Genomic DNA, 7861 nt, shown 5'->3' with positions numbered 1-7861 from the left:
TGTTCAAGGGTCAACCACAGTTCTTAGGGAAAAACCCTCTTGTTTTCCTCTTTTCCCTTCAGTTTTTTGTCCTTACCCGTTTTAATAATTGTTAAATGAGTTAAAAGGTGAAGAGTAGTGGCGCTCATGATGCTAAAGGATTAGAAACAGAAGATCAATGAATGTTGAAGTTAAAATTGGTGAAGCAAAGCCCTCTGGGTAAATAAGATCTTATAAACGATATCTAAAACTATGCTTTTAAAGAGCTTGCTAACTGTATCTATTGTAAAGGAATCCTTTATGATGGCATGAATGCTATTATCTCAGGCCTCAAAGCTATTTTTATTAGCAGATTTTCTTATTTTGAAGATCTATTCTGTATAGAGTATTCTATTTTAATGTTCTGGGCCAACTTACATAAAACCCAAAATATATCAAAATATCAATTGATTCAAACAATAAATAGACCTTACAAATGCCATTCACACATTGTTAGTATTTTTTACTTCACACAAAATGTGGTTTTACTGTTGGCTTTCCAATCAGCTTACTGGAAAGGCATGAGTGAAGAAAAAATGATAATTCGATGGAATGTGTATGAGGATAAATAGCCTTAAAATGTTGAATCATTTCCATAGCCATCCATTTTTTAAAACTATTAGACACGAGGATACATTGACAAATGGGTCTAATTGTTTCTCTGTGATGGTCATCCAAGAATTGGCAATTCACTCTATTATTTTGTTAGACATGCACTTCCACTGACATTATAGTGCCCATAAAATGGTCTGATAACTTACAATTGGGATAAAACTAAAGTAATATGTCACAGACTTTGTAAAAATGTTTCTGCGGAACTCATTCCACATTTTATATCTCACTGCATCATCCTTCCTCTTTTTCTTGTCGAATCATCTCATTTCATTCTTGTTATGATCCTCACACTGTTCTTGCAGCTAGTTTTTGCTTAAAGACACAAGTACTATTATTGTCTATGGTCAATCACTTCTTGGCTGGGCCTAGTGAGGGCACAATAGGGACAACTTGAGAGTAGGTCATGTAACACCAAGGATGTCATTTCATCTGGCACCTCTAGCTCTCCTTGCTGACATGACTTTTTAGTTTAGTACCTTTATGTTCTTCTTTCCCCTTCTCCAATAGACTGTCAACCTCCTTCCCACGTTACAAGGCTTAAATCAGCCCAACATCGAAAAGCACATATGTTCATAAGTAGGAGAAATCTTAAACATAACAAGCACTTGCCAATGTCTTAGCTTTTGCTCTTTCTTTTGAGTTGTGCATTAGGATGCTTTGATGACTCCTAAAGCTTGAATAATTAATGGAAAGATGGATGTGATCAAGCAGTTTGCAAGTAATTGGCCAATCTGCTCCTTGTATCTTCTGCAGACAGAATTATTTACGGAACTACAACACTGACTTAGGAAACGCTTTCTGAAAGTTCAGAAGAAAGTCTTTCCTTTTTTTTTTTTTTTTAACATATTGGTCATCCTTATTTATCATTTTTCTCTTTTTTGCCTCTTTCTTAATTTCATTCTTTTTAATGATTAAATGATTTCATTTTATCAATTAAAATTAAATATGGATTGTAGATGATGAAATAAATTGCTTAAGTTCGCTTAAATATTTAAGGAAGCCAATTTATCTTAGTGAAAGGAATAGATAAGGGGATTTTGTTTTGAATAGGGTACCTATATTTTTAAATGGGGGAATGAATCTTTGTATAGCATGTTATATTAAGATACTGAGACCCTAAAACAGTTGACAGGATCTCAAAACTGTCAACAATACTTTCCCCTTAAAGGAAAAGGCACAGGGTTTAATAGGACACAAAGCATCATGTTTTGTATCTGTCAACCTCAGTTCTTCGTGTAAAGCTGCGGGCCCCAGAATTGAAATGTGACTTGAGGCCACAACCAGTGGGCAAGATAAGAAATTTTCTAAACTCCATAGATAAAAATAACAAGTACTTATAACTATGTTCACTGACACTAAAAAGTGTTCAATACTTCTGGCTGTCCTAACTCTGGCTGTGCTTTCTCAAGATAAATACCTAGAGCTGCTAACTTGAATTCTAAGCTCTGTCCACAAGGCAATTACATTAATATCATAATGTCCTTTCTCATCCATTTAATACCATGAGTGGAATTATGTTCCCCAAATGTATATGTTGAAGTCCTAACTGCCAATACCTCAGAATGTGACCTTTCTTGGAAAATAGGGTTGTTCATATAAGTAATAAGAGGAGGGCACAGAGCAGTAGGGTGGGCCCCTAATCCAATATGATGGGTATCCTTGTAAGACAGGAAAATTTGGACACACACCCAAGGAGAACGCCATGTGAAGAGGACGACAGAGATCAGTGATGTGGCAGAAGCCAAGGAGCAACAGTGATGCCAGCAAACCCCCAGAAGCTAGAAGGCAGGCATGGAACAGATTCGCCTTCACAGCACTCAGAAGGACCCAACCCTGCCTCCTCCATCTCAGACTTCTAGTCCCCAGAACTGTGATATACTCTGTAATACATTTCTGTTGTTTGAGTTAATCGATTTGAGATACTTTACTATGGCAGCCCTTACAAAATAATACAGTAGTTTAGTAAGGAGATATATAAAGCCTGATGTGATATTTACAATGCATAGCATATATATTTATTTGTTATGAGGAGAGAACATCTTCAATCATCCAGTAATTAGATCTGAACTAAAGTCCCGGTGCACAGATTCATGCACCGGTGGGGTCCCTCGGTGTGGCCTGTGGGGAGTGGGCCGAAACCGGCAGTCCAACGCTTCCTGCCGCTCCTGCTTATCCCAGCCCTGCTGCACCTGCCACCGCCGCCACTTGGTAGGCTCGCTGCCACTCCACTGTGGTCTCCGGGCTGCAGAGGCCAGCCATGAGCCCTGTGTCTGGCGCCCGTCAGTCAGCTGAGTGCCGCCTTCCCCCTTGGTGGTCAGTGCGCGTCATAGCGACCAGTCGTTCTGGTCATTCCAGTCGTTCCAGTTGCTTAAGCTCATATATATATGCAATTTCAAAATTTTAGAATCACATTTATGTACTCTTCTTGGAGAGCAAACTACCCAATGAGTAAGTCGCATCTTAACATCTGCGTCAAAATCACATCAAATTTTAGGAGTCTTTCAAATGGTAAGAATAAGAACCTACAATGTAGCTTCAAAAACTGATTAAAGTATTGTTGATAGCTATTTCAACTTGTGCCACATAATTTGTATCTTAGATACCTGCAAGTGTTGATCCAGCTTTTATGAGGCCTGAATCTTATACTGGATTAACTTCACCCAAAATCTACCTTTGGCCATAAAACAGTGACAACACAACCCAGAGACAATACAATCAGTTTTGCAGATATGAAATGATGCTTATATCAACACAATTTTGCTAGACTATAACTATAAGATAAATAAAGGTTGAAAGACAAGGGGAAAGACAGATGACGATGCCAAAAGATATTACAAATGTTCTAGACAGATCAATCTAGCCTAATTTCATGTCAGCATTTCTCTACCAGCAACTGCATTATGTAAGCAATGAGTAATCACATTGTGTCAATAAGAAACCAAATCAATTAGCTGGCCAGTTTGGAAATCTAATGCAAACAGTACATCAAAATAGCTATTGAAATATGAACCAACTGATTGATTAGAAAGTTCCCATATTCCAGTGGTATACCCTACGGACACAGCTTCATATACTCACATCTCTGATACATTCCCTTTCCTTCTGTACAATATTCAGTACTAAATATTTTAGAGTCAGCTCAAGAACCTGCAGTATTTCATTTGTTTATACCTCTGTCCTCTTTAGTTTCTCAACAGGTATATATCTCTTTGTCTTCTCAATAAATATCTACTTACTTTTCTCTCTCTCATATGTTTTAGTCCCTGATCTTAAAATAATGGGTTGAGGATCCATTACTGTACATTACTCTGCAATAGTTATGTTCTTGAATCCATAAAGGTGAATCATACTCTAAGAAGAGAAATACTTTTTTTTCTAATCCTCAACTGAGGATATTTTCCACTGATTTTTAAAGAGAGTGAAAGAGAGAAGACAGAGAGAAATATCGATGTGAGAGAAACACATTGATTGGTTGCCTCCTGCATGCGCCCTGTCCAGGGCCAGGCTCGTGAAGAGCCTGCCACCGAGGTACATGCTCTTGACCTGAATCAAACCCAGACTCTTCAGTCCACAGGCCCATACTCTATCCACTGAGCAAACTGGCCAGGGAGAAGAAAAATACTTTTAAAAGTCCCCACCTTTCTCATGCGTTTATTTTCCTCACATACAACAGCAGCCCTTACTCAATATTCCTTCTAAATTATCTACAAACTTCCCCACTGAGTCTGAGTCCTGGTTCACTCAAGAATTCCCCTTCTTCCTTCTCTTATTTATATAATTAAATCACTGAGCAGCCAAAGGCAAAACCTTTCCAGGACAGCAGTGGAGGGAAAGAAAATAAAAAACCAACTTGGACTCCAGGTGGAAGGGAAAGTCAGAAAACTCTATGTTCATAATATGCTCCTTCTCTTTTCAAAACTGAGATACTCTCAGAGACTCCAGGGAAACTACCCTAACTGGCACACTGCCACCTCTCTCACTATTATTGATTACTCCCCTTCCTTTTTAATGTTATGATCTCTGTACCTTTAACATGTTCATTGAACTTATGATAATATATTGAATTTTTAAGTCTACTTCTGCTGAAGGATGTGAACTTTTTTTGAGATTCATATTTTATCCACAAGCAAATGAAGAATGTCCCCTGTAAACCCTAATTTAGGATGAGAAGAGCGATATAGAGGAGTAGCTGTTGGCTCCATAGTGATGAGTGAAAGGAGTCCATCCCACTCTTTCTTTAAACAATGATTTTGTTATTAAAAAGGAAAAACAGAGCCCAGCCAATATGGCTCAGTGGTTGAGCGTTGACCTATGAACCAGGAAGTCATGGTTTGATTTCCTGTCAAGGCATATGCCTGGGTTGCTGGCTCGATCTCCAGTAGAAGGTGTGCAGAAGGTAGTCGATCAATGCAGCCAATCAATGATTCTCTCTCATCATTGATGTTTCTATTTCTCTCTCTTTCCCTCTCCCTCTCTGAAATCAATAAAAATATATTTCTTAAAAAAGGAAAAAAGAGCCATATGATTTCATGTTGAATTTGTGAAAAAAGTTCAAAAGAAAAATGACTTTTCAAAATTCTCCAGTCTCCAGTCCAATGTCTTAAGTGACCAGAATGTCACTTTCATCCAGTGACAGCCACTGCTCCCCAAGAGCAATAATGCCTGAGCAAAAGAGTTAATAGTCATCAAGAGTATCTGTCTGCTTGGGAATGGAGAGACCTCGACCTTTAAAGTCTAAACTTGCAACTTCTCAGCTTCTAGTTCATCTGCTATTCTACCCATTGTTCCTCTAAGATTTCTTCAATGGACATGTGCCGGAGGGGTGTGTCACTCTCCTTTCCCAAGTCTGTTTCTCCCAGAAGAACCACATTTTCTCCTATGACCACCAACATCCCTCTAGGGATAGCATCATAGTTTTTGCCCGCCTGAATACGCTCCACAGTCTGATAGAGCATAAATTAGCAAATTCAGCGATGCTTCTCAAAATGCCTGTAAGTATCCTTCCATTTCGAAGCAGGGCCAGGTGCTTTCCCCAGAGTTCATCTGAAGGAGATGAGCAACTCACTGTTGATCTTCCAATGAGGCTGGCAGCACTGGGCATGTAGTTCATTTTGAGCTGAGAGAAGGTTGCAGAGTATAGTGGCAGAGGGCCAGTGTGTCCAACATCTCCTCCCTCCTCCTGTGGTCTCTGATAGTTGCTGTCTGCTTAGAACCAAGACAAGAACTGGCCCTGGCTGAAGCCCCCTGGGTCTGCGGAGTAGAGTGTGAGCTTCTTGAATGAGGAGCTCTACATTCTTAGTGCCTAGCACGCTAATGAGCACATGATACATTCTCAGGTTGTGTCTGAAAGAAAGTGAAATATCTTTACAGGTTTTCTTCAATGTGTCCTTTTTGGTCATGTTTCTTTAGAATCAACATAACAATTTGTTTAGAGTGGCTGGCATATAGTAGTTGCTCAATAAATGGTTATTGACTGTAAGAAGGAATTCACAAGATCTGAGCTTGTGAATAATTAGCCTCTGCAAATAGTCTTTAAGGTCCTAAGTAGAACTCACTGGAGATTTCGGAATACAGAATGTACCCCATACAGATTTTTAAGATTAATTATATAATTAGTCAAATTCATGCCAAATTTGCTTTTGGCAATTTTAATGTTCCATATAGAAAATCACTTAGCATCCCTTCACTTTTTTCATTAAAAAATAGGAAGGACTTTTAGACCTCTCCCCCATGGATATGAAAAGGTGTCATAAAGTTTCTAAACAATTTAAATACCATCATCAATGCTGGTGATTGCCTTTTATTCTAAACCAGGCTTCACTTCACATTTGACAGTTTACTCCTCAGATGCTGCCACATAAAGACTGTATTTCAGTTATAAAAATGAAGAGTGGGGGAGAGCACAGCAAGCAGAGGGAAGAACAAGGGAAAGGCTTTGAAATAAGAAGAACTTGGAAAGTTCAGAGAAGAGAAAAGATTCCCGAGTGTTTCCTAGACAACAGTGAGCGTTTGGTGGACAGGAGTAAATTTATGTGGGACCTTTTCAACTATGATCAGAGTAGGGTTAAGTCATCAAGCTGGATCCACTAGAAACAAAGGGTAGAGCCTACAGTGAGATTAGATTTTATAGGAAATATTGGATTAGACCCATGATTTGGGAGGGTGCTGAGGTGGTTTGGAAAGGTCCAATATACTTGGGTGCTACCACGTTGGTAAAGGGATTCCTATTCATTTTTGTTTCATCTCCCAACTCTACTTTTATTTTGCATCCTTCCTATCATACACATTGATATCACGGGACTGAGTAACTGAAAAAAATATATATGCATGAATTCTGGCTTGAAGTCTCATGATAGCCCCTTACCAGCATCAACATATAAAGATTGGCTAATTTGTATGTCCTATCAAACCCACAGCCAGATATGTGGGAACAGCAGAGTCAAACATGCAGCAGGATACTCACACACTGAAACATACTAAAACACAGACTGACACATTGAACACACTGAAATTAGCCAGTTAGTATATAACCAATCAAAGCAAGGAAGTGAACAGCAAAACCACTAGAGAACTAATTACAGAAGGGGAGTACCATACTCCAGAGTAAAAGAATCCTGAGCTTTCATGGTCTGCTACCAGTCTCCTACCACAGTGTTTCATACTACCCCTCTGCTCTCCTCACCCTGCTGGGGACCCTGGGCTCTCCCTGAGAGCCCTTGAACTAGGTATTATCCACAGTCTTGACATCATAGAAGGAAGGCCACCCATAGCATTATGGTGACTAATGGGCCATGTAAGGCACCCACCAAGGTTAAAGTACTGTGAACTTTTGTTCCTACTTCAAAAGGAGTATGTGTAGTGTATATATTAATAGGAAAGTTGATTCTTGATATATTGAATAATACTACACTGGATAGCTTTTTTATGTTTAATAATTCTATAAGTAATTTGGAAAGGTTACCTCCGGTCAGTATCCATGTGCCACCTTGAAGCCAGTTCACTGTAGGTGTTAAGATGCCCTATAGTTTTGATAGTAATCTACCCAACTCTGTATTGGCTGGATTTCCCCAAAGCTCATTAGTTTCTGATGGAGGCTGCCAAAATCTCAGTTTCTACACCTGTTCTCTCATGTCTTCAACTCCAAAACCCATCTTTCAATTTCAAGGGAAGTAATTTAGGAGAGAGAGTTTGGTATATTAATTTCTTCTCTCTCACAGCTAACTTGGAA

The 7861-nt window shown here is 39.0% G+C and overlaps 1 pseudogene; it reads right to left on the bottom strand.

Moving 5' to 3' along the window:
- Positions 1 to 5308: 5308 nt before the first annotated feature.
- LOC102762363 lies at positions 5309 to 5743 on the bottom strand (annotated as a pseudogene).
- Between the last annotated feature and the right edge of the window lie 2118 nt (positions 5744 to 7861).

Source organism: Myotis davidii, unplaced genomic scaffold, assembly GCF_000327345.1.
Source record: "Myotis davidii unplaced genomic scaffold, ASM32734v1 scaffold59, whole genome shotgun sequence".
Classification (NCBI taxonomy): domain Eukaryota; kingdom Metazoa; phylum Chordata; class Mammalia; order Chiroptera; family Vespertilionidae; genus Myotis; species Myotis davidii.
This window is presented reverse-complemented; position numbering and strand designations above follow the sequence as displayed.